This window comes from Nannobrachium achirus (genome assembly GCF_963921795.1).
Source record: "Nannobrachium achirus genome assembly, chromosome: 20".
Taxonomy (NCBI): domain Eukaryota; kingdom Metazoa; phylum Chordata; class Actinopteri; order Myctophiformes; family Myctophidae; genus Nannobrachium; species Nannobrachium achirus.
In genome coordinates, this window is record NC_137827.1 from 45,570,080 (window position 1) to 45,593,688 (window position 23,609).

The following is a 23,609-nucleotide window of genomic DNA, read 5'->3' on the forward strand; positions in this document are numbered from 1 at the left end:
AAAATTTACTTTGAGAACTACTGTAGTAGCACACAACAGAAGATGACCGGCCTGAACTCTGGCAGGTGAGTTCCCCCACCTCTTCCCCCCTTGAGAGAGGGAGAGAGAGAACAGTGCTCGATGCTAACCTGGTATCACAAGGTAATGGACTGCAGTGAAAAACAAACAATTATATTGTACTTGTTACAGCCTGTATGCACAGGCTGTGCACAGTGAACTGCACAGCCAGTGTATTCATGCATCAAATGTCATTTAGATCAGTGGTTCTCAACCTTTTCAGGCTGCAACCCCCAAAATACACAAAACGAGGCGTTGTGAGCATGTAGATGTGCTATTTTCACCATTTCTGCCTCTACTAATTGACAATTTTGCCAACGTTTAATTTGTCATTTTAGAGGTATAAAAATGTCCTTAGATTGTCACTTTAGAAATGTGCAGATACCCTCTATAAACTTTTATGCTGGTTTGTTCACTGTTGAGTGAGAAAACAACGTAGCACAATAAGTTAATCATTATGGGGACCCCCAAAATAATTTGGGAGTCCCGACCCACAGGTTGAGAACCACTGATTTAAATGAGCTGTTAGATGGTGCTTGGTGTTTTCATGGACCAGAAAAAAAAAAGTTTTTTCAACTGAATGATGACATGAACAACCCTCTGTGTAGACGTTGTGTTTCCTACCAGTGAAACGTGCACAGCAAGCAGCCCCGACAGCTGGAGTTTGACCCTGACCCAAGCCCTGGTTGGCGCTGCCGTACACAGCCAGCTCCATCATGACTTGTTGAAGTTCCTCCATTCCAACTGCACACAACAACAAGGATGCACTTTATTTGTACTAGAAAATGTAATATGAACAAACACACAAACTAAACAAAAAATATAAATAACCCCCAAAATAATTTGGGAGTCCCGACCCACAGGTTGAGAACCACTGATTTAAATGAGCTGTTAGATGGTGCTTGGTGTTTTCATGGACCAGAAAAAAAAAAGTTTTTTCAACTGAATGATGACATGAACAACCCTCTGTGTAGACGTTGTGTTTCCTACCAGTGAAACGTGCACAGCAAGCAGCCCCGACAGCTGGAGTTTGACCCTGACCCAAGCCCTGGTTTGCGCTGCCGTACACAGCCAGCTCCATCATGACTTGTTGAAGTTCCTCCATTCCAACTGCACACAACAACAAGGATGCACTTTATTTGTACTAGAAAATGTAATATGAACAAACACACAAACTAAACAAAAAATATAAATAACCACCACTTAAACCACTTTTTTCCCCCCCATCTACAGCAAATGTCTTCGACAACAATATCGACAAGAAAGTGCCGTTGTAATGATGATCCTGGATCAGTCACGGACAACAGAAGTATGATTTATATATTAATAAATCATAATGTACACCTTTTGTGTTATGACCTGAACACAAGGGAGAGACTCTCTTTTCCTTTTAGAGGAACAAGGAACTCCTTGGCTAAACCAACCCCCATACTTTTCAGTGGAAGGGGAGACTTTTATTGCCCCTTGGAATGTTTACCTAGAGATAAGAAATCATGCCAACATGGGTTTCCTCTGCCATGCACTATTCAGTCTCTCACTGACTGAAGACAACCAATGGAAAAACATGGAATGTGATGATAACTTCTCAATGAAATGACATTTATAACATTCAAATATATGGTGGTATTGCCATATGATGTACATCAACTATACTTTGAATTTAACGTGTACAAATATGTTTTTCTTTCTTTATTTGACTTGTATCATCATGTACTCTCTACACAATTTGAAGCAATGATGTTTGGTATCTGTACAAGTGCATATTAATGATGATTACAAATTTCTGGTCAGATGTAGGAAATGAATGTTCCTTAGAACTCTATCATAGAATTTAGTTTTCATTTTTGTTCAAAGAACACAGACACTTCTGCCTCCTCCCATTGCGGTCCTACAGACTAAAAGGGTCCGCCTCCCATTAAAAAGCCTGAACCTTTCAGGACCAGGCAGTTCCCCATTGACTTGAGTTCAGACAAGCAGGGAGGCAGGATCAGACTTCGGTCTCCTGCACCTTCTCTCTGCTCAGTTCTTCCAGGACTCCTACCAAACTCATAGCAGAGTCGACTCAGGTCCTCTGTCTGTGAGCTCAGCTTCGCGCTCAACCAGCAGGGACTCGAGAGTTGGACTCACATCCTCTCGCTGTCTCTCCTGCAAAGAGATCACAGAGTGGGACACGCATTGTCCTCTGTGGCCTCATCTACACAGGGTCGACACACGTCCCCTGCCAGACTCTCACCAGCGGCCGGGCAAGTTACCCTGCCTCTCTGACAGACTCTCTCGACTAGTGGGATTGGAGCCAGCGCTCTCTCACTCCATTGACGGCAAAGACACCAGACTTGGGTGATAACCACCAAAGATACCTCCAGCTCTACTCCAGCAGCACGCCTCGACTTCCAGCCTCTCTTCTCCTGCCCTGAGGGAAGCACGTCGACGCCCTGCTCCACCAACTCCAAGATGGCCACCGCCACTCAGCACATGGAAGCCGCATGGGCCGACGCCTTGCTACCATGCTAGCAGCTACACGACGCAACACCACATGGTCACCATCCAGCTCTAATCCTCCTCCTTTTCTCCTCTCCTCATCCTGCTAGGCTGCTAGGCTAGCAGCCACACTCTTCATCTACAACACGCTAACGGACGCGCCGAAATCAGATGTTTGCAGGCAAGCAGTTTCTCGTGTCAAGTGGCAACCATTACAGTGTGTAGTGCAGTGTAGGGGAGATATGTTTTATTGATGTTGTTTGACTTTATTTCTTTTATTCCCTTTTATTAGGATGTACCCATCTGACCATCTGTTCTGCTTGTAGATCTGTCTTTTTCACTGCATACTTTAACGCACATGCTTTTGGGTTTTTAACCTAATTTTGACCTTTTATCCTTTACTCCATTTATGGTTGTTTCTATGAATTATTATATGCCTTTTTCCTTTTTAATAAATGAGCATTATTGATAAGGGAATTTGTCATTTTTCGTAAATATTCATATTTTACAGTATGTATGCACAGTAATGAACATTTATTGCAACTCTGCCAAGAACTCACGCTTAGAACTCACAATAGCGAGTGAGTACGAGTGAGTTCTCACAATAGCGAGAACTCACAATAGCGTGATAGAAAAATTATGTTTCATAATTTGTTTTATGAAATATTATTTTTAATATTACGATCTATTAATACTGTATCCATATTCAGTATTCATATGTTCGCTACATATTTGGCACCCGACGTGGGGCAGAGTCTTGTTCTATTACTGTATACTGTAAATATGAATTTATGAAAATTCATAAATTTCATATTTTTGAAAAAAAATAGATTTTTGGTCTAAAATAGGTCTTCCCTCCAAAAGCCTAATTTCCCTGTGTCGCAGGACAGAAAGGAAGTGTCGTGTGACTAACCACACCCCTTTCTGACCTGACCCTCAGGGATGTTTGGAGTATGCACTTTAGCGGCATCTGGTGGTCAAACTGCAGAATACATGTTGGTGTTTTCAAGTCGAGTGTTTGGTGTTAAAACTTGTGCCCATTTTGCTTCTAGAGTCGAGAGCCTAATTGTGTGGTAGCCTCACTAGCCTGGTAGGATTAGCGATCTAACAGAGCGAATTTAAATCCATGAAGGTCTCCCTTCATGTGAAACAAGGTCAAATACCCTTGTAACCCCTTGGATGTCCCTCTCCTAAATTGAGGAAGTTTGAAATACAGATGTTCACTCCCTGTAGAGTAAAAAATAGGTAATCACTAATCTTTAGTATAACCAATAACTACCAATAAGTATACTGCACTAAATTGGTAGGTAGAAGTGAAACTGTGACCTGAAAAGGTTTATAATTGGATAGTAACAGATGTGTTCTCCTTTTATAACTTTTAGTGACACGTAGCAGTAATCTAAACTACATTTATAGTTTAAAGCACCTCTCCACAAAGTGTGTAGAGGAGTACAGCCGTAGGTGCGTTGGTGCATGTCAGTCTCTCTGTGGGGGCAGCCCCTAGATTCACCCACACGCGCACACACACACACCTAACCCTACCCCAGCAGAAAAGGGGGGGGGGGCTGTTTGTTTTCCGACAGGTCGTAAACCAGCCTGTGATCCTGCTGACCAGTCAGAAGTCTGTAAGTCTCTTGTAAGTGACTGGCCAATGCTGTAACAGTGTAAGACACTTTCATAGCAAAGGGCTAATGTTATTTTAAAGATTTATACACTTTTGGTTGGGTTTAGTTTCTAACTCACTTCTAATCTAAGACTAACCTGTTGTAGGCTATATGTTTACTGTGTAAACATCCTGTCTTTGTCTTTTACCTCCCATAGTGATGATTCATTTCAGTGTCAAATATATGTATGTGTTCTATGTTGCGATAACCACACCTAATTAAAGTACTAGCCAACTTAATTGAACTAAAATTACCTTTAATTTGTTTTAGCTGGAACAGCCCATACTCAAAGCAAACCTCTCAATTTGCAATTGTGTAACTTTTAAGGAATTAAATGGTTTAAGTGAAATTCTTCAACTTTGGAAATTATACCCAAATTTGAATTTGAATTAATTTTTGTAGTAAACTACAACCGATTGAATTAGAGAAGAATATTTTAAACACATTTTAAATTCTAAAAGTTATCTTAATTCCAGGGCCGTTCACACAAAAAATTGTACATATCATATTGGGTATACTTCGATGATATAACTTGTAGACTTTAAATAAGTGCGTGACCCTAAAAAGTAATATCAACGTAAGTTCTAAATTAAACTAGACACAGTGTTGCTTTCAAACAAAACTAGTTTCCCAAGTCATAAAGATAGTATTAAAAAGGTTGGTGCATTATATATAGAACATTTAACTATTTTTGCCATCTCACTTTTGAGAAAAAGACTGACTGCCTTTTAACACAGGCTGAGTCACAATTAGAATCTTGCTTACTCACAAATTTCTTTATTCTGACTATACAGAAAGAGCAAGATGACTAAATCCTCCAAATTATCCGGCTACCCGGACATTTTTGGTCAGTTAATGACCTTATGGGCAGTTCAAGATGACTGTATCAGTCCAACTGTTCCATGCCAACTAGTCACACCAGTACAAATGTCTCAATGTCAAACCGACATGGAACAGACTGCGTATGTTCTACAGGCTAACAAACAGCTAAGAGCCGAATTAGAGCAACATAAGGCCGTTCTGAAAGTTGCGCGACTCCGCATAACAGAGCAAGCTGCCATGCTTGATACAGCCAGGGAGACAGCACAACAACAGACAGCCACGCTGAATGTTGCAAATAGTTTTGTAATAATGCTACAGAAGATTAATACAGGACTAGAGCAAGCAAAAATCCAGGAAAATGTTGAGCTAACTTTGGCCAAACAGCAAATTTGTAAATTACAAGACACAGTCGTTGAACTAAAAGTGTGTATTGCAGAAAACTCCACACTTAATAGTGTGAAATTGCAAATAACACAAGATAGTATCAGCCAATTGCAAAAGAGAACTGAATGTCTAGAGCATGGTAATTGGATCAGCGAGGATGACTTTGTTGAAAAGGTCAACGACCTCGTCATCAGAGTGCAAGCACTCTCAGGTCAGCCTTGCTATGATCATTACCAGGCCATGGGAGTTACCCAGCCACCCCAGGAACAAATACAGTGCCACGCACTAAGTGTTTCTCCCTCTATTCTGCAGAAGGCACAGGGAAATCTCCCTGCAGCCTCACAGTCACAGCAGGGTGGCCAGGCACCACCGATTTTACGACGGCAAACCCCCTTAGAGCCACCTAGCTCCAGTCACTACCCTGTGACACAACATCAGCTTCCTGCAGTTGGTCAAACCGCTCAGGCTGATAACCATGTCCATGGACATGCCTCAATTGTCTTGCCCACCATGTTACCGTCTTTTCAGACCATGCCTCCAGCAGTCAAGCAACCTGCCCTTGAACCATATGCCCATAACCAGGGCCATGACACATTGAATGCATGTGGCCCAGGCCAGCCACAGGATGCCCTACTTCAAAGCAAGGGCAACCTGCCGCCACAACCACTGGGTAATACTGATTTATCCTTAGTTGTACAAGGCATCAATTATTTTGATCCTAAGCCTGGCGACGCTAAAGATGCCCACATTTACCTGGAGGAGATAAACCACAATTTAGCCTTGAATAATTTCGACAACGTTGATGCAAATACCAAGGTTAAATTGATTTATCTCACCGCAAACCAAGAGGTAACAGGTTTTGTCAGGCGACAGAGTGACAAAGTTAGAGCTAACTGGCCTGTTCTGTGTGAAGCAATAATCGACGAGTTTGCAGATTATCGAGCATTAGAAGGTCTGTCATCTGCCGCGCGCGTCTGTCAAAACAGAGGTGAGGATGTGGACCGATTTTATAGCCGTTTGAGGATTGCCTATTTTGGTAATCGAAACCTTCCTGGTATGGAGAAAAATGTATATTTCAAGGAGTTGTTCCTACAAAATCTACATCCATCTATTAAAAGACACTTAGGTATTGGTATTGATTTGAACAGTTTGTGTGCCACAGAGCTACGCAATCTGGCGCGTGAAGCTTCCAAAAGAGAATGCAACGAACCTCAGACTCAGTGTGCATTCTGTGTCCCTGACTACACCCAAATCGATAAATGGCAGCCCAGACAGTACGACCACAGTCGATCTAGTCAGGACTCATCATGTGACCCAACCTCAAGAAGTGTCTCTAGTAGAGCATGTAAGAGCCCTGAATTTGTAAAGGATCTCCCATTGGAGTCTCGGCGCCAAAGAAAAGCCCGTAGATATGATGAGAGACAAAAATCAGGCCCAGCCCGTGAGAATTGGAGGGACACTATGTCTCCTAGCTCGTACTATGCCTCCTAGAGTTAAGCCAAACACGGCGATAATTCTTATGCATGTTTCACATGACACATTTTCACAGTAGTTCGTGTGCCATGGTGTAACATGAGGGGGGTGAGTGCATATACCGTATTTTTCAAAAATTTTAAACTTTTTTGATCAAAAATATTTCTCTGTGCAGCTCATTAATCTAGTGAAATAATAAAGAGTCAACAGCCAAATGTGTTCATAAATGGTAGATCAGGTTACACAAAAGTCATGGGCCTCTCCCCAGATGCTTAACAAGTACTTTTGTGTCTCCCCTAACTAACCTCCAATGTCATTATATGACAATGAACATTTTCTGTTTGTGTGCTTGAACATTTTACTAATCCTAGGTGGACTAACAGCATGTTACTACCAAGTTACACTGTAACTCCACCCAACTTTAAGTGTGTTTTCTCCTCTTTGCCCTAATGAAGGTGATTTACACTGACAGTATATTGTATGGTCGTTGTTCAGTCAACAGGAACTGGACTAATTCAGACTTGTAGTATTGTTTATCCAACTCAGCTACCGTATATAGAATTGTTGTCTCCCCACTCATGCGACACAGTTGCCTAGGGGGGGGGTGCCTGCTTATTTCTTATACGTACCTCAAACTGTACTTCTTACAAAGAATGATTTATAATTGGTTGTCTTTAAACAGGAAGTAAGTAATTATTATCCAGGCTAACACATAATCCATTTCCTTATCTTCAAGGTAAATCAGGATTTAGTCTAGCGTACAACCAGCCAAACTATTCTTTGAGAGAAATAGCGTTTTTGTTTCTCTGCTCTTGTGTAACCAAGCCAAAAGGTATACTGTATGTATATATCCCAGCAAGCCGTGGTAGAAAAGAAAAACGGATGGAATATCTTTGTGTTAAGAAATGACGCTTTTCATGTCAATCTGGTACACAAAAGCAGAGACCTGTGAGAGTACTCGTTGGAAAACTTACTAGCTCTCAAATCTAAAAGTCACAAAGTTACACCTCCTCACATATATTTAGATAGTTTGTAAATTATTTAAAATCTTAATTGATATTGTCCTAATGGATGTTTTCAAGTGTACACCATATGCTTAATCAACTTTCGACTTGTGTGAACTATTAGGTCCACTTCATTAGGTGACCCAGAAGCCGGCTTGTGAACTGTGTATTCTTGTAATGCATGTTTAGGAGTTTTTACTTTTTGTTCTGATTTATGGTTTTCATGCAATGTGTTTATGACTGTCCTAATGCCCTCTCCGAGAACTGTCAATTCATGATAAAAATACTGTCTTTCGATCAGTCGTATCCATTGTCACTAGATCAGATTAGTAAAAAAATAATAAGAGTTGCCATTTGACATGTGTATATAACTGCTACGACTTCTGTGTCCTAAATCCTGCTCTCATCTTTTGTGTCATCAAAACTCTGTGACTTCAACATTCCGTTTCGTCTGACCTTGATGACACAGGGGGGACTTGTAATGATGATCCTGGATCAGTCACGGACAACAGAAGTATGATTTATATATTAATAAATCATAATGTACACCTTTTGTGTTATGACCTGAACACAAGGGAGAGACTCTCTTTTCCTTTTAGAGGAACAAGGAACTCCTTGGCTAAACCAACCCCCATACTTTTCAGTGGAAGGGGAGACTTTTATTGCCCCTTGGAATGTTTACCTAGAGATAAGAAATCATGCCAACATGGGTTTCCTCTGCCATGCACTATTCAGTCTCTCACTGACTGAAGACAACCAATGGAAAAACATGGAATGTGATGATAACTTCTCAATGAAATGACATTTATAACATTCAAATATATGGTGGTATTGCCATATGATGTACATCAACTATACTTTGAATTTAACGTGTACAAATATGTTTTTCTTTCTTTATTTGACTTGTATCATCATGTACTCTCTACACAATTTGAAGCAATGATGTTTGGTATCTGTACAAGTGCATATTAATGATGATTACAAATTTCTGGTCAGATGTAGGAAATGAATGTTCCTTAGAACTCTATCATAGAATTTAGTTTTCATTTTTGTTCAAAGAACACAGACACTTCTGCCTCCTCCCATTGCGGTCCTACAGACTAAAAGGGTCCGCCTCCCATTAAAAAGCCTGAACCTTTCAGGACCAGGCAGTTCCCCATTGACTTGAGTTCAGACAAGCAGGGAGGCAGGATCAGACTTCGGTCTCCTGCACCTTCTCTCTGCTCAGTTCTTCCAGGACTCCTACCAAACTCATAGCAGAGTCGACTCAGGTCCTCTGTCTGTGAGCTCAGCTTCGCGCTCAACCAGCAGGGACTCGAGAGTTGGACTCACATCCTCTCGCTGTCTCTCCTGCAAAGAGATCACAGAGTGGGACACGCATTGTCCTCTGTGGCCTCATCTACACAGGGTCGACACACGTCCCCTGCCAGACTCTCACCAGCGGCCGGGCAAGTTACCCTGCCTCTCTGACAGACTCTCTCGACTAGTGGGATTGGAGCCAGCGCTCTCTCACTCCATTGACGGCAAAGACACCAGACTTGGGTGATAACCACCAAAGATACCTCCAGCTCTACTCCAGCAGCACGCCTCGACTTCCAGCCTCTCTTCTCCTGCCCTGAGGGAAGCACGTCGACGCCCTGCTCCACCAACTCCAAGATGGCCACCGCCACTCAGCACATGGAAGCCGCATGGGCCGACGCCTTGCTACCATGCTAGCAGCTACACGACGCAACACCACATGGTCACCATCCAGCTCTAATCCTCCTCCTTTTCTCCTCTCCTCATCCTGCTAGGCTGCTAGGCTAGCAGCCACACTCTTCATCTACAACACGCTAACGGACGCGCCGAAATCAGATGTTTGCAGGCAAGCAGTTTCTCGTGTCAAGTGGCAACCATTACAGTGTGTAGTGCAGTGTAGGGGAGATATGTTTTATTGATGTTGTTTGACTTTATTTCTTTTATTCCCTTTTATTAGGATGTACCCATCTGACCATCATTTCTGTTTGTAGATCTGTCTTTTTCACTGCATACTTTAACGCACATGCTTTTGGGTTTTTAACCTAATTTTGACCTTTTATCCTTTACTCCATTTATGGTTGTTTCTATGAATTATTATATGCATTTTTCCTTTTTAATAAATGAGCACTATTGATAAGGTAATTTGTCATTTTTCGTAAATATTCATATTTTACAGTATGTATGCACAGTAATGAACATTTATTGCAACTCTGCCAAGAACTCACGCTTAGAACTCACAATAGCGAGTGAGTACGAGTGAGTTCTCACAATAGCGAGAACTCACAATAGCGTGATAGAAAAATTATGTTTCATGATTTGTTTTATGAAATATTATTTTTAATATTACGATCTATTAATACTGTATCCATATTCAGTATTCATATGTTCGCTACACCGTGTTGCTATGTGTTGTGAGCTTGTAGATCGGCTATTTTGGGCTGTGTGTGTGTGTGTGTGTGTGTGTGTGTGTGTGTGTGTGTGTGTGTGTGTGTGTGTCTTCAGCAGCTAAACATCTTGCAAGATTATGTCCTCTATTCTATTATTGGTAGCTTGGCGTTGCTACTTGGGGTAATGGATATCTGTCCAAGATTAGCTGACTGTACATTATTTACAGCACCGTGTAATATGTGTGTCCTTGTATTGTATACATAAATGATTAAACGTGTGTGTGTGTGTGTGTGTGTGTGCGCGCGCGCGCGCGCGTGCGTGCGTGCGTGCGTGCGTGCGTGCGTGCGTGCGTGTGTGTGTGTGTGTGTGTTCTCTCACTCTGGCTGGGGGCGTGCTGGTAGAATAAGGAGGGGCTGATGATAGCAGCCACGCGAGGCTGGAAGACCTCGTTGAGAGGCAGCTCCCCTGCCTTCCAGTCCACTGGGAAACAGCCAGCCGGAGGAGCTACACAACACAGAGCACCATCATACATAGGCTACTTACAGTACGGCTCACAGATTCCTACCGTAAACCACACTCACATTTATAACTACTGACTAAGATACATAATCGTCTAATCGCAATTATTTGAGGTAATCGCAATTACTTTGCATTATCGTCATAATCGTTTTCCATGTTGAAAAAATGTTCATATAGTTTCATACATTTCAAAAAGTAGTGTAAATAGCAGATCTACAACCTCGCATCGCGACGTGTTGTGAGCTTTTACATCTGCTATTTACATTATATCAACTTTCTTTTTTAAGTATAAAGTTGTCAAGTAATATGTAAGTAATTCTTTTTGTATATTTAGGTTTATGTGTCCTATCTGCCATGTGCAACTTCAAAGCCTTCAAGCCAAACAGAAATGTGATTGTCACAACGACAAAAACACAATTAATCGCAAGTATTTGAGTGGCGATAAATCGTCATGTAAAATGTCAGTCCTACTGACCTGAGAAGTCAGGAAGCCATGACTGACCTGGTGGTGATGTCGAGTCAGGGGGCGGGGCTACATCCTGGGTAATGGGCGGGGCCACATCCTGGGTAATGGGCGGGGCCACATCCTGGGTAATGGGCGGGACCAGGCTCTGATTGGTCTCTCTGCTCACGTCCATCTCCGGAGCAACAGTTACGCTGCTTCCACAACTCTCTGACAACAAACACAGACAGCATAGACAGTCATCCGAGTCTATCGAATGTACAAAGTTCTTATACGTCTTTAAATCTGCTTGCGTTGGCCAATATGTAGGAATAATAATAATTCTTTCGTTTTAGCTGAGCTCCGTCAGATTATTATCTACGACAGGCCAACGGTAGGAGGAGAGATTATATAATTTGTCCCTCCGCCTGTCTGTGGCTAATCACGCGAACCACTACACGATCAGCATCAACATTTGCTGCCAGCAAGCCAAGAAACTCAATCCTTGGATAATCCTCAAATCCGTCAACAACAACCATGTTATTTTTGTGTATTTATTTATAAACTCTATACTATCCAGGCTATGAGATCAGATCAGAATATGTCTGATCCGATCAGTGTACATAAGCTTTGCCTAAATATGGAGTTCCACCCAGCTTCCACTAAGCGTTTAGTGGAGTTTCAGGTGAATAACGAGGTTGTCTCTTTAAGAACTGTCTCAGTAAGGCTGGAGTTATTCTCCATCGTATGGTGGTGTCAGTGTCACTTGCCAACAACATCAGATATACAAACAGTGCAGTGCGACCCATGGTTTCCTTGTAGATCTGTTTTTGTTTACTGAATGAACTTTGTAGTCAATTAGGCCTAGAATTATTGAATGCTTTAACCAGTGAAAAATAGCAGATATACAAGCTCACAGCGTGGCACCGAGTACCGCGCTTCAAGCTTATAGATCTGCTATTTTTGAAAAAGTCGTGAAAATGTGTGCAAATCTTTGACTATATGTATTTTCAAAACGAACGTTTGTAACTAAAATTTTGCTTCCGGGTGGTCCCTGAAACTAAATATTTTGAGATGGGGATCCGTGGCCAAATACATATCATTTTGGGGGTCCTTCAAATGAAAAGGTTTGAGCACCACTGATATAGCAGTCTCTCAAGAACAGACTAACTGAGCTCCAGTTGAATTGAAAAGGACCTTTTCTTTGACGATGGCTGTCCAGATTGCTGACATAGAAACATAGGTTTTTCAAAAGACACTTATAGAATCGGGTCAAAATTATAATTTTCACGATTTTTCAAAAATAGCTGATCTACAAGCTTGTATATCTGCTATTTTTCAATAGTTAAAGCATAAAATAATGATACACAATAATGTGTACCCGTTCTATGACCAAACAATGCATGGTGTGTGTGTGTGTGTGTGTGTGTGTGTGTGTGGTGACCCTCACCTTGCGGAGCGGCGGCAGGGGGAACTTTGGCCAGCTGATCCAGGATCAGGGCAGCGGCCACGCTGTGCCCAGCGGTCTCCAGCTCCACCTCGTAGCCACACTCTGACATGGACACCACACGTGCCTTCAGATCCTCCACCATCATCAGAGACTGGAACCTTAAGATGGCCTCACTGCTCCACTCGGGGCCCACTGGCTGTACGCCTAGACGTTGAAACACACAGACACACTAGGGCATTCACCAAATATTCGAATATCAAAGTCACTATTCGACGTTGTTCACCGAAGTTAAATATTCGCTTATTTTTATTCTTTCTCTTTAAAAAATCTATAGTTTATAAAACTTGGCTAGATAGGAAGTCATAAGAATGAGTTGTCAATGCCCCTGGTGGATGAATTTGTTAATGCTCTATACCAGGGGTTCTCAAACCTTTTTAGGCTGTGACCCCCAAAATAAACATATTTGAACTGGGGACCCCCACTTGGAATTGTAGGTATTACATTTAATGTGACTCGGTTCTGCACTCGGTTCGCCTCGCAACGCGAGGCGTTGTGAGCATGCAGATCTGCTATTTTCACAATGTTCGCCTCTTGCTTACTTAATATTTGACAGTTTGGCCAGTCCTGTCGAATATTCGAATACTTTGAGGTTGAATAATTCGAATACTAAAAATCACTATTCGTGAATGACCCAACACACACCGGGGTTCTTTACCTGGCCATACAGTAATTCCTAAACCACACGCAAAAATAGACGATATACCTATACCTGAAAAACCTAACTATCTTTGAAAATATGATGGCCTAAAAAAAGTTAATCTGACAAGGGAATCTGATGCGACATCACTCTGGGGATTTAGGATTACAGAATGCAGAACGCACTGAACTCTCCCCCATGTCCTTTGCTTTTTCATCCAGATTTTGAGAAATGCTTGTTGACAGGACACACACACACAGAATACCTGCAAGGGCACAGCGGATAGCCTGGAAGGGCAGTGTGAGGAGTTGAGGTGTGATGGTTCGTAGGTAGATGTTTTCCACCAGACTGCTGTTCCCGTAGTCCACAAAGAACACCTCCACCTTGTCCTCAAACACCCGAGGACCATGGCCCGATACCATGCACCATCACCTACACACACACACACACACACACACACACACACACACACACACACACACACACACACACACACACACACACACACACACACACACACACACACACACACACACACACACACACACACACACACACACACACACACACACACACACTATCTGACCGACTATACACACACACACACACACACACACACACCTTTGAATATTATGTCTCTTCTCGACTACAGAGGGTAACTCAACTTTCCAGAAGCTGCAAGGTTCTGGGATGTTTTTTCTTTATGTTTCCAGTACAGTATATCCAGAACCACCCCTGAAGGGCAAAGTCATACAAAGGAACTCATTTACTGCCACGATAAAAAGTCGACTTTCAGGGTTCCCTGCCACGCTTATCTTGATAGGATTTTCTTACCTTTTAACGTGGTCGCGGCATCTCCATCATGCACGATCTGTGTGCTAGTCTCTGTCCGAGGCAAATCAGTAAACACTGCATGATAACGTGGTGAACGGTGCTACAAGCTGCTATTGGTTAGCAAGGAAATGCATCACAACGCGGTGCTGAAAATTGGCCTTTTCTTGCACAGTTTAACAAGGGAGTCAATGGAGAATTGGTTTCCGATTTTGGATATTATTTATTTATTTATCTATTTTTGTAATTCTCTGGAAATGGACCAACAGGTATTTCTTGGGAATCTCAGGGTCGAGGCAGTCAATGAGTTAAAAAAAATTAATTATAGCACTGACAGTTTACTGAATGAGGGAACTCAAGAACATGGTGTCCCATGTTAACTTGTGTTGGTCAATTCCTTGGTCTCACCAGAGAACATGGCGCAGCACGGCTCTCCCACTCTGGGCCTGAAGGTGGCGCTCTCTGCCTCACAGTGCTGATGCAACTCAGTCCTCAGGTTCATCAGCTTCTGGAGGTCTGACGCACGCGCGCGCGCGCACGCACGCACGCACGCACGCACGCACGCACGCACGCACGCACGCACGCACGCACGCACGCACGCACGCACGCACGCACGCACGCACGCACGCACGCACGCACGCACGCACGCACGCACGCACACACACACACACACACACACACACACACACACACACACACACACACACACACACACACACACACACACACACACACACACACACACACACACACACACACACACACACACACACACACACACACACACACACACACACACAGCTCTGTTAGGGTGCCTTTCAGTGTTTTTTGTTTTGACTGTTTATGTATTGTTGTAACATTGTGGAAAAGATTGTGATCTTGTCGATGGGATATTTTTGGTGAGATTTGTTGTGGAGGTAAAACCCGCTATAAGACTATAACAATGGGACCCAATGCCTCCCTGCTTGGCATCAAGGGTTGTATTGGAGGTGTGACGGCCCTATGGCAGCAACATTTGTTTAGTTATTGGTTAGGTTTTGCTGTAATTCCTGCCAGTTTTTGTTAATGGGTCCTTATCCTTTAACTTAAAGGACAACATCGCACTAAATAACATCTAGGCTAATTTCCCCAAATGACTGTCCATGGGGTCTGTTAGACAGAAATGCCCTGCTGCCCAGCAGCCCTCATATCATAGAGTAGAGCAATAATTTTACATTTTGTTGTGGTCAAAAGTGATTTTAGTTCAGGAATGTGTTACTAGTTGTCATTACAAACACATGCATGCCTTGGTTGTCCAGTATGAGCTGCCACACGTCTCATAAATCATGTTTTGGGGTTAGCATTGGGCACAACTGCCAATCAAAGCCACTGTACTGGCCAATCACAGCACTCGGCCAATCACAGCACTCGTGTGGGACAATGATGGCATGGATGTGTGTTTAATGTCAACTAATAATAATAAATAAACTTCTGACTGTACAACAAATTGTGTAAAAGCAATAGGCTGGGTTCTGCTGGGGAAACTGGACGACAGGGGCATGTCTGTCTAATAAGACTAGTCTAATAGGACTAAAAATGTGACTAGATGTTATTTAGTCTGGAGTTGTCCTTTAAGTCCCGACACTGTAGCAATACACACACAGCAATTATTTGTACCTTTGTGTTCGATTAACGAGCATATTGGTGACTAGTTGCAAGTTGTTTCATTTAGCCGACCCCTGGTAGATGATAGGGCGTTTCCCCTTTGGGACTCGTGAGCTTTTAACAACTAGAGTTTGAATAAATAGCTTTTCAGAAAACTAACTTGGTTAAACTGTGCAGAGCAAAATTACCTTCAGGATTGTACAGGTAACAGTAAAACTCTCCAGGGTTCTCCACCACGCTGCTCACTACTGCCACCGCCTGGCCGTCACTGGGAAGCTCTGCGCAATACCACAGCAGGGGTGGAGCCTCCGTGACGGCAGCCGTGCAGGGCGATTCAACAGGTGTAGCTGCGACTCGCACTTCAACGGGTGCAGCTGCGACGTGTGCTTCAGGGGGTGCAGCTGCCATGCGTGCTTCAACAGGTGCAGCTGCCATGCGTGCTTCAACGGGTGCAGCTGCGACGCGCACTTCAACGGGTGCAGCTGCGACGCGTGCTTCAGTGGGTGCAGCTGCCATGCGTGCTTCAACAGGTGCAGCTGCCATGCGTGCTTCAACGGGTGCAGCTGCCGTGCGTGCTTCAACAGGTGCAGCTGCGGCGTGTGCTCCAATGGGCGTAGCTGTGGCGTGTGCTCCAACGGGTGTAAGTGCTGTGCGAGCTTCAGCAGGTGTAGATGCTGTGCGGGCTTCAGCCGGTGTAGCTGCTGTGCGTGCTTCAGCAGGTGTAGCTGTGGCGTGTGCGCCAACGGGAGTAACTGCCATGCATGCTTCAGCAGGTGTAGCTGCACAGGGTCCTTCAACGGGCGTAGTTCCAGAGTGTGCTTCAATGGGCGCAGCTGCATGCTGTGCTTCAACACCGGTTTGTGCATCTACAGACAGAAGTGAGATTTAACACAAAGCTCCCAGGGAGGGTTACATGTACAGTCAGTAGCGCAGTGGGCTCTAGGGCCGCGTTCTCTCCTCGGAGAATATATCTAGGTGGTAGCGATGCGTGGGTCAGGTTTTTTTTCATAACCCGCACCGCCCACAGCTTGCACGGAACCTAACCCGCCTGCACCGCCCCGCAGAACAATGCAAAATCAAATGCAAATCAACAAATCCGAAAAAATGGAGGCGCATTTTGAATTGTGTGATGGAAGGATTAGACAGAGTTTAGAGAGAATGTTTAGAGAGCGCGCAGAGCATGTAGTTACCGTAGGCGTGGCTGTGAGCATCCAGCTGCTGGTCGGTGCCAAGAGGAGAGACGAGGCGGAGGGTCAGCAACAGCTCGGCTACGTCTGCCTGAGGGTCGCTGCTCTCGTCCATCATGGCCACCAGGGCGGTGCCGTCGCGCTTCCCCAGGATCTCCACGCGCACCATGCGGTTGGACACTGCCTGCCGCAGGGCCTGGATGCAGTCATCAGACCAGCCCTCTCCCACTGGTCGCAGTCCTGGGGGAAAAAATAGCTGGTCAGCCCCCCCTGAGCCCCCTCCAGTCCAGTCGCATGAGCAGACTCAGCGCCGTTACCGAGTTATAGAATAGTAAATCTTCGTCCCCCCGACTTTCGGCACCTCCGCGCGGTCCAAGAGGATACAACCAAGCGCTCCCTACACCCTTGCCCAACCCTGGCCCCCACCGCTGTGCTTAGGTTGCTAGGGAAACCTACCCGGAAGCAGTCTAGGCTTCTATCACAACACGCGCGGTGGTGCAAAAGTAAACACAGAAACATGATTACTTTATGGTGGACTGTGTGTTTTGCTTCATTAATTTGCAACACATCACTTTAATACCAAGGGATTATTGCATGACATCATGGACAGTTCATTCGCTATCAAGGATAAAGTGAGGTTTTAACAAGGTAAGAAGATTGACTTTATAATGTGCGCTCTCTCTCTCTCTCTCTCTCTTTCTCTCCCCCTTATTTGCAAAACTGTCTGGTCTGACTGCCGCCGTGCAAAGACCCTAACCCTTTTCTGATGTGGGCTTTGCGCTGTCGTTTATTATTCTGCATGGCTGGGAGTTTTATATTTTTGAAACACACTGTTGGTGAAACAGAGCAGGGCATTGTAGTGTGTGTGTGTGTGTTGCCTGTCTGTCTGTGGCTCCTTGCTATACCATTGCGTTGGGGGAAATCACCGACCGAAACCTTGATAAAAGTCCCCCAAAACCGCTATAGAAATCACCCAAATCCGCCCAAAAAACGCAAATTTTTCGGACACGTCTCAATGCTCAGCCCAGCCCACCCTGGGATTTATTAGTTCCCGCGCGCCTGAGCGAAGCGCTCACCAACTTGTCTGAAGACAAAAGAAAGAATCCATTCCTCTACAGTCTCAAAGCTCAACTTCATACCAATGTTTCCAGTCTCACTGGAGCCACTCTCACCTGTATACATCATCATCATCCAGTTTTCACATAATGTCAGATGCCACCAGCATCTAAACCAATTTTTTTAAAAGGGCCTGCTAGCTATATCAAACCAAACAAAGTGATTTGCCAGCTAGAGCAAAGGCCATTTTGGTCGGCACAATCAGTAGAAGCCATCGCCAGGGGAGCATGACGGTGCACAACATATTCCCTGGTAATCCAGCCAGCCGTTATAGTGATATGATGTTTGGGACCAAAAATACGGTGTACTATTACAGTAGGTTCATTTTACACTTCTAGTCGAAGATTTGAAAGATATTATGTTGCACTTGCGCGTGCGTGCGTGCAAGTCAACTCACTGATGTCCTGTTCAGAGGGTTTTTTAGTCTCCTTCGCTGCATAACCCTGGTCCAACAGGAACGTGCTCAGATGTTTACCTACAAGGATAGAAGGGAAGATTCATGTATTTTCGTAGATGAACAGTAAATTACTGTCGTGTGTAAACATGTGAATGTGGATGAAACTTGAGAATTATTATCATAGAAATACATCATAAAATACAACTGATGAAGTGTTTAATGGGAATGCTTAGTGGTACCTTTATGTAATGAAAAAGTTAACTCTCGTAGCTTGATTCAAAACAATTATTACATTGTGGCCAGCTGGCTATGTAAGAGAAAGTATATTATATTCCAAATGTATTCCTTGCAACAACAACATTAAAGATTATTACTGTAAATGTTCTAAATCATAAATGTTACCGATTCATAACTCTCAAATCTATTATTGTTTCATCTCAAAAAGTGATACATTTATTAGCCCTGACTCTGTAGCTTCATAACAATTATTTCGATTAAGATTAAGATTCTTGTTTGAAAAGAAACACTACCATGTTTGTGTCCATTATGTGCTCAAAGTGGGGTCTAGGGACCCTCAGGAGTTCTAAATTGATGCTTACAGGTCTATAATTCCAACTTCCATTTGGTTCCAATTGTTCAACCTCAATCCCTCAGAGCTATGGGGGTCCTTGACTTAATAATGTTTTAGACAGTAATTTAAGTTGACTGCAGACACTACTGTGATGTGGTTTGTTGGTAATGTTGTATTAAACGGAGCTGACCAAAGGCTGACAGCAGGATGTCCACGGTGAAGACGTGTCCATTCTCTGATGTGTCCATCACGCTGACGGGGAGACACTTCCCACTCATCACCTGCTTCACCACCATGCAACACTCTCTGGTCCAGCTGCCAGCCACTGGTACCACACCAGAAAGACAGCACTCCAGAACCTGAAACCAAACCAAGCAACCAGGAGTTGGATACACTGATATTGTACCACACCAGACAAACAGCCCTCTAGGAGCAGAACCCAACCCCAGCAATCTGGAATTAGATACATTGGTACTTGCGTTTCAACCAGGCCTGGAATTTCATCATTTTAGGGGCAAGGCCACTTGGCCACTTGTCCATTTTTGAGGGCACAAAGGCCAAATGCCAGGGTAGGAAGGCCATCAAATAAAACACGATTTTAGTCCATTGAAAGAATTTGTTGAATATAAGGGTTAACCTAATCTGCAGTGAAATAGATCAATGATGGCATTTACATTTATCTGATCCCTGCACCAGTCAAAGTCACACATTGGTTTAAAGATGGGGACTCTGGGGAGTTAAGTTAACAACACTGGTGTTACATGACAAGAAAGAGACACCCATTGACAAGAAAGAGACAGAGGAGAAAGTGGTACAGACAGCTTGGGCATTAAGGCCACTGTGGCCTCAGGTCAAGCCATTTCTTTGAGGGGCACAAGGCCTAACTGAGGGGCAACGGCAGCCATGGCCTTCATGGCCTCCATGAAATTCCTGCCCTGGTTGCAACTATTTACTCTCTTCAAAGTCATTATTCTATAGATTGCTTTTTCGATTAATGCGTCTAATTGAAAAGTGGTCTCGCAAGCCAGACTGTTGCCTCTCACAAATTTCAAATGCTTCCGTCATTCAGTCTGGAGCACTGAAGCTCTGAGAATTATCACGTTTCATCTTTACAGTAGTGCAGACGTATACTAATATCATTCAAAATCATCGAAGCATACTGTATATACTGTAGCTTGCTGCTTAGTAGAAATGGAAATAAATAAAATTACATAATGAATTTACAAGACAAAAGATTATACATTGGTCAAACTAATGGTTGTACTCACACATGGAGGCAGCGCCTGCAGGTTGACAGGAAGTGGTTTGATCATGTTGCCATCTATAGGAACGTCCTCCTCATTACCAAAGTCAACGTAGAGGACACTGGCTGTCTTCTGGTCCACTGACACAGACAGGACAAGGCCTCTGTACCAATTCCACACACACACACACAGTGTGTGACAGGAGGCCAGGATGAATGGATGACACACACACACACACACACACACACACACACACACACACACACACACACACACACACACACACACACACACACACACACACACACACACACACACACACACACACACACACACACACACACACACACACACACACACACACACACACACACACACACACACACACACACAGTGTGACAGGAGGCCAGGATGAATGGATGAATTCTCTTTTTATATAGGTAGGTGGGTAGGTAGGTAGTGTCGTCGCGTGGGGTTAAATTCTACCGCTGTACAGCGGTCCCAATAGGCTCTCTGTATAACAGGTCAAATTCCCAGGTGTCTTAATTGAACCCCTGTTCAATCCTGGAAATGTACTTAAGCCTATGGTGCAGGATATTCGCTCCAGCTCGCTCACTGACTCAAAATCTTGAAGTGTCTCCCGTTTCAACCATTAGCATTGAACTAGCCCTTACCCGTTCAAAGATATGAGCTCCAAAATGATGTGCAGTGTGTGGGTTATGGGGGTGCACACAGTATATGAGGGATGGAAAGTAACTTTAACTGGTGCTTGCATGATGTAGGAGCATCAATGTAAGAAACCCGTTTCGTTTAATGGCTACAGAGATACTGTCCCCCCCCAGCCCGCCCGCCCGCCCGCCCGCCCACACACACACACACACACACACACACACACACACACACACACACACACACACACACACACACACACACACACACACACACACACACACACACACACACACACACACACACACACACACACACACACACACACACACACACACAGAGCTGGTTAAACATTTTGCCTCATGCTAGATGCAGAATAGATGTGCCTCATGCTAGATGCAGAATAGATAGTAGATACACCATAAACATGCTAATATACAGCATATGATTTGTGAAAGTGACAAACGGGCTTCACAGTTATGTCAGGTGTGTTCATATGCTAATGGTGATGCGATTTCAGATCAATTGCTCCAGCCACTGAGGAGAAACGCTGTTTCAGACAGACAGACAGACAGACAGACAGACAGACACTCACTCACTCACTCAGACATTCGCAAAATTATAGTATAGATATGAACAACCCCTTTAATAATCAACACCCATGGTCACTTCAATTAACGTCAGCTATCCCGCTTAACGCGTGCCTGTTGGAGTAACGCTGGTTTTGGTGTTCAAGGTCTTGATTAGACCTAGGGAGCTCTTGTGTAGATTATAAAATTATAATCCTGGTCAGAAATAACCACTAAAACCTAATGACGCATTAACCTATGTTTTACTCTTGTGAAGAAGTTAAAAACCCAATTAATTGAGGTTAAAAACACTCAATAGTGACCTGAAATAATTCTATGAAGCTTCTCTTTAAATACAGGAAATTGTAAATTTATTAAAATAATTGCAAGACAGCTTTATGCAAATAGGATAAAAATATAATAATCAGGTAGAAAGTATAGAAATGATGCAAAGCCTAATTAAATAATTAACATCAGTACCTCCAATAAGGAATAATCAAAAAGTTCCAAATAAAAGTTTTCAGATAGTGACTTCTGATAGCGTATCGCAATCCTGTACTGGATTGCGTGAATCAACAACAAATGCTCACTTAATTCTAGAAGTACATGATATCAATACCTAACAATTAAAATCAAAAGAACTTACTCTGCACCTGTTCATTTGGGAGAGAGAGAAAAATAAGTTGCACAGGCTTACCTCCTCTTCTATAAAAATAACCCATCAGTGAATGCCAAGGCCTGTTAACCAAGGTCATCCACTATCTGGCATAGAATCTTTGGCTAATTTTAGGTTCTAAGAATCATCTATTTTAGTATAAGTGCTATATTGTCTCTATTTAAAAGGAGATCAAATTGATTCTCCTGGCTAGGTCAATATATGCCGTAACCAATGATAACCTCAGGTATTCAGATTCTATGCGCTGAGAGCCCCAAAAATCCTCCTTGTCCTGCATCTTTTAAAGGGCAGAGGGCCTGCCCCCAAAGTTTCTCTCTTCCTCCATATGAACCAATCATACATAGCTCCTCCACCAAATTTGCTTACATTATTTCCGGAGTATCTATTACAGATTACAAATTACATTACATGTACAGTATATCAGCTGTTATTCATGCTGTGACTTTCCATTTGGCACATACAGTCTTGCGCAGTTTCTTCCCTGTCGGCAGCGCCCTGTTGCGCCACTTCCCTGTTCTGACACAATGTTACATAACTGCTTTTACAGTAACAAACAACATTTGTGACCCTTTGACTTCTTCAGTGAACATGGTTACATCAACTGAAAAGTAAAACATATTTTTTTTTATATATATATATATATATATATATATATATATATATATATATATATATATATATATATATATAAAATCCTGACCTTAAAGATTTAGAAAGAACAAATATAAAGACTAGAATAACTTAACATATATATATATATAAAGTCTAGAAATTAGTGCAATAGAATAGTAGCAAAACAACACATCAGCTCAGATTAGCCCCCACTTCTCCTAATCCGTTCTCCCTCCAACTCCTCCTCATCACCGTTCAGAGTCCTTGCTGTTGACCGTCATAATTTGCACCTGCATCGAATACTGCATCGTATACCCCTGCGCCAGTATGCCCCTCGCTATCACTGTCCCTATCACTGTCACTGTCAATCTACTGGTGACCCTCCTATGGGAATTTGCCTTCCATCTTGCCCAACCGTCGATGGGCCCTCTCCTGGGTCCTGTAAAGCCTCAGTTTGATTCAGCGGATCTGTGCCTGCCTGGGTTTGGTTCAACAGGGACATTTGAGAATGTAATTTTGGCTTCACGAACGCCACGGGCCTCTCATATGGGGTTTTTGCCTTACGGTAACAATTTTTCAGAAAATACCTGCCCAGTGGGTCTCCTGCAGTCCTGACTAGCGAACCAGGTTCCGCGACAGTAGGTACTTTATTGATCCCTGAGGGGAAATTCAAGCGTTACAGCAGCTCATAAAGACA

The 23,609-nt window shown here is 43.3% G+C and overlaps 1 pseudogene across 1 annotated transcript; it reads right to left on the reverse strand.

Moving 5' to 3' along the window:
* Positions 1-170: 170 nt before the first annotated feature.
* Positions 171-23,220, reverse strand: LOC308306194 (tudor domain-containing protein 1-like; annotated as a pseudogene). The gene is made up of 13 exons (XR_013963383.1): positions 23,165-23,220; positions 20,411-20,549; positions 19,333-19,501; positions 18,572-18,649; positions 17,062-17,298; positions 16,060-16,737; positions 14,636-14,743; positions 13,662-13,828; positions 12,700-12,903; positions 11,310-11,480; positions 10,667-10,792; positions 1,048-1,167; positions 171-801 (listed from the first exon to the last, which is right to left on the reverse strand). The product of XR_013963383.1 is annotated as a tudor domain-containing protein 1-like (transcript).
* Positions 23,221-23,609: the final 389 nt, after the last annotated feature.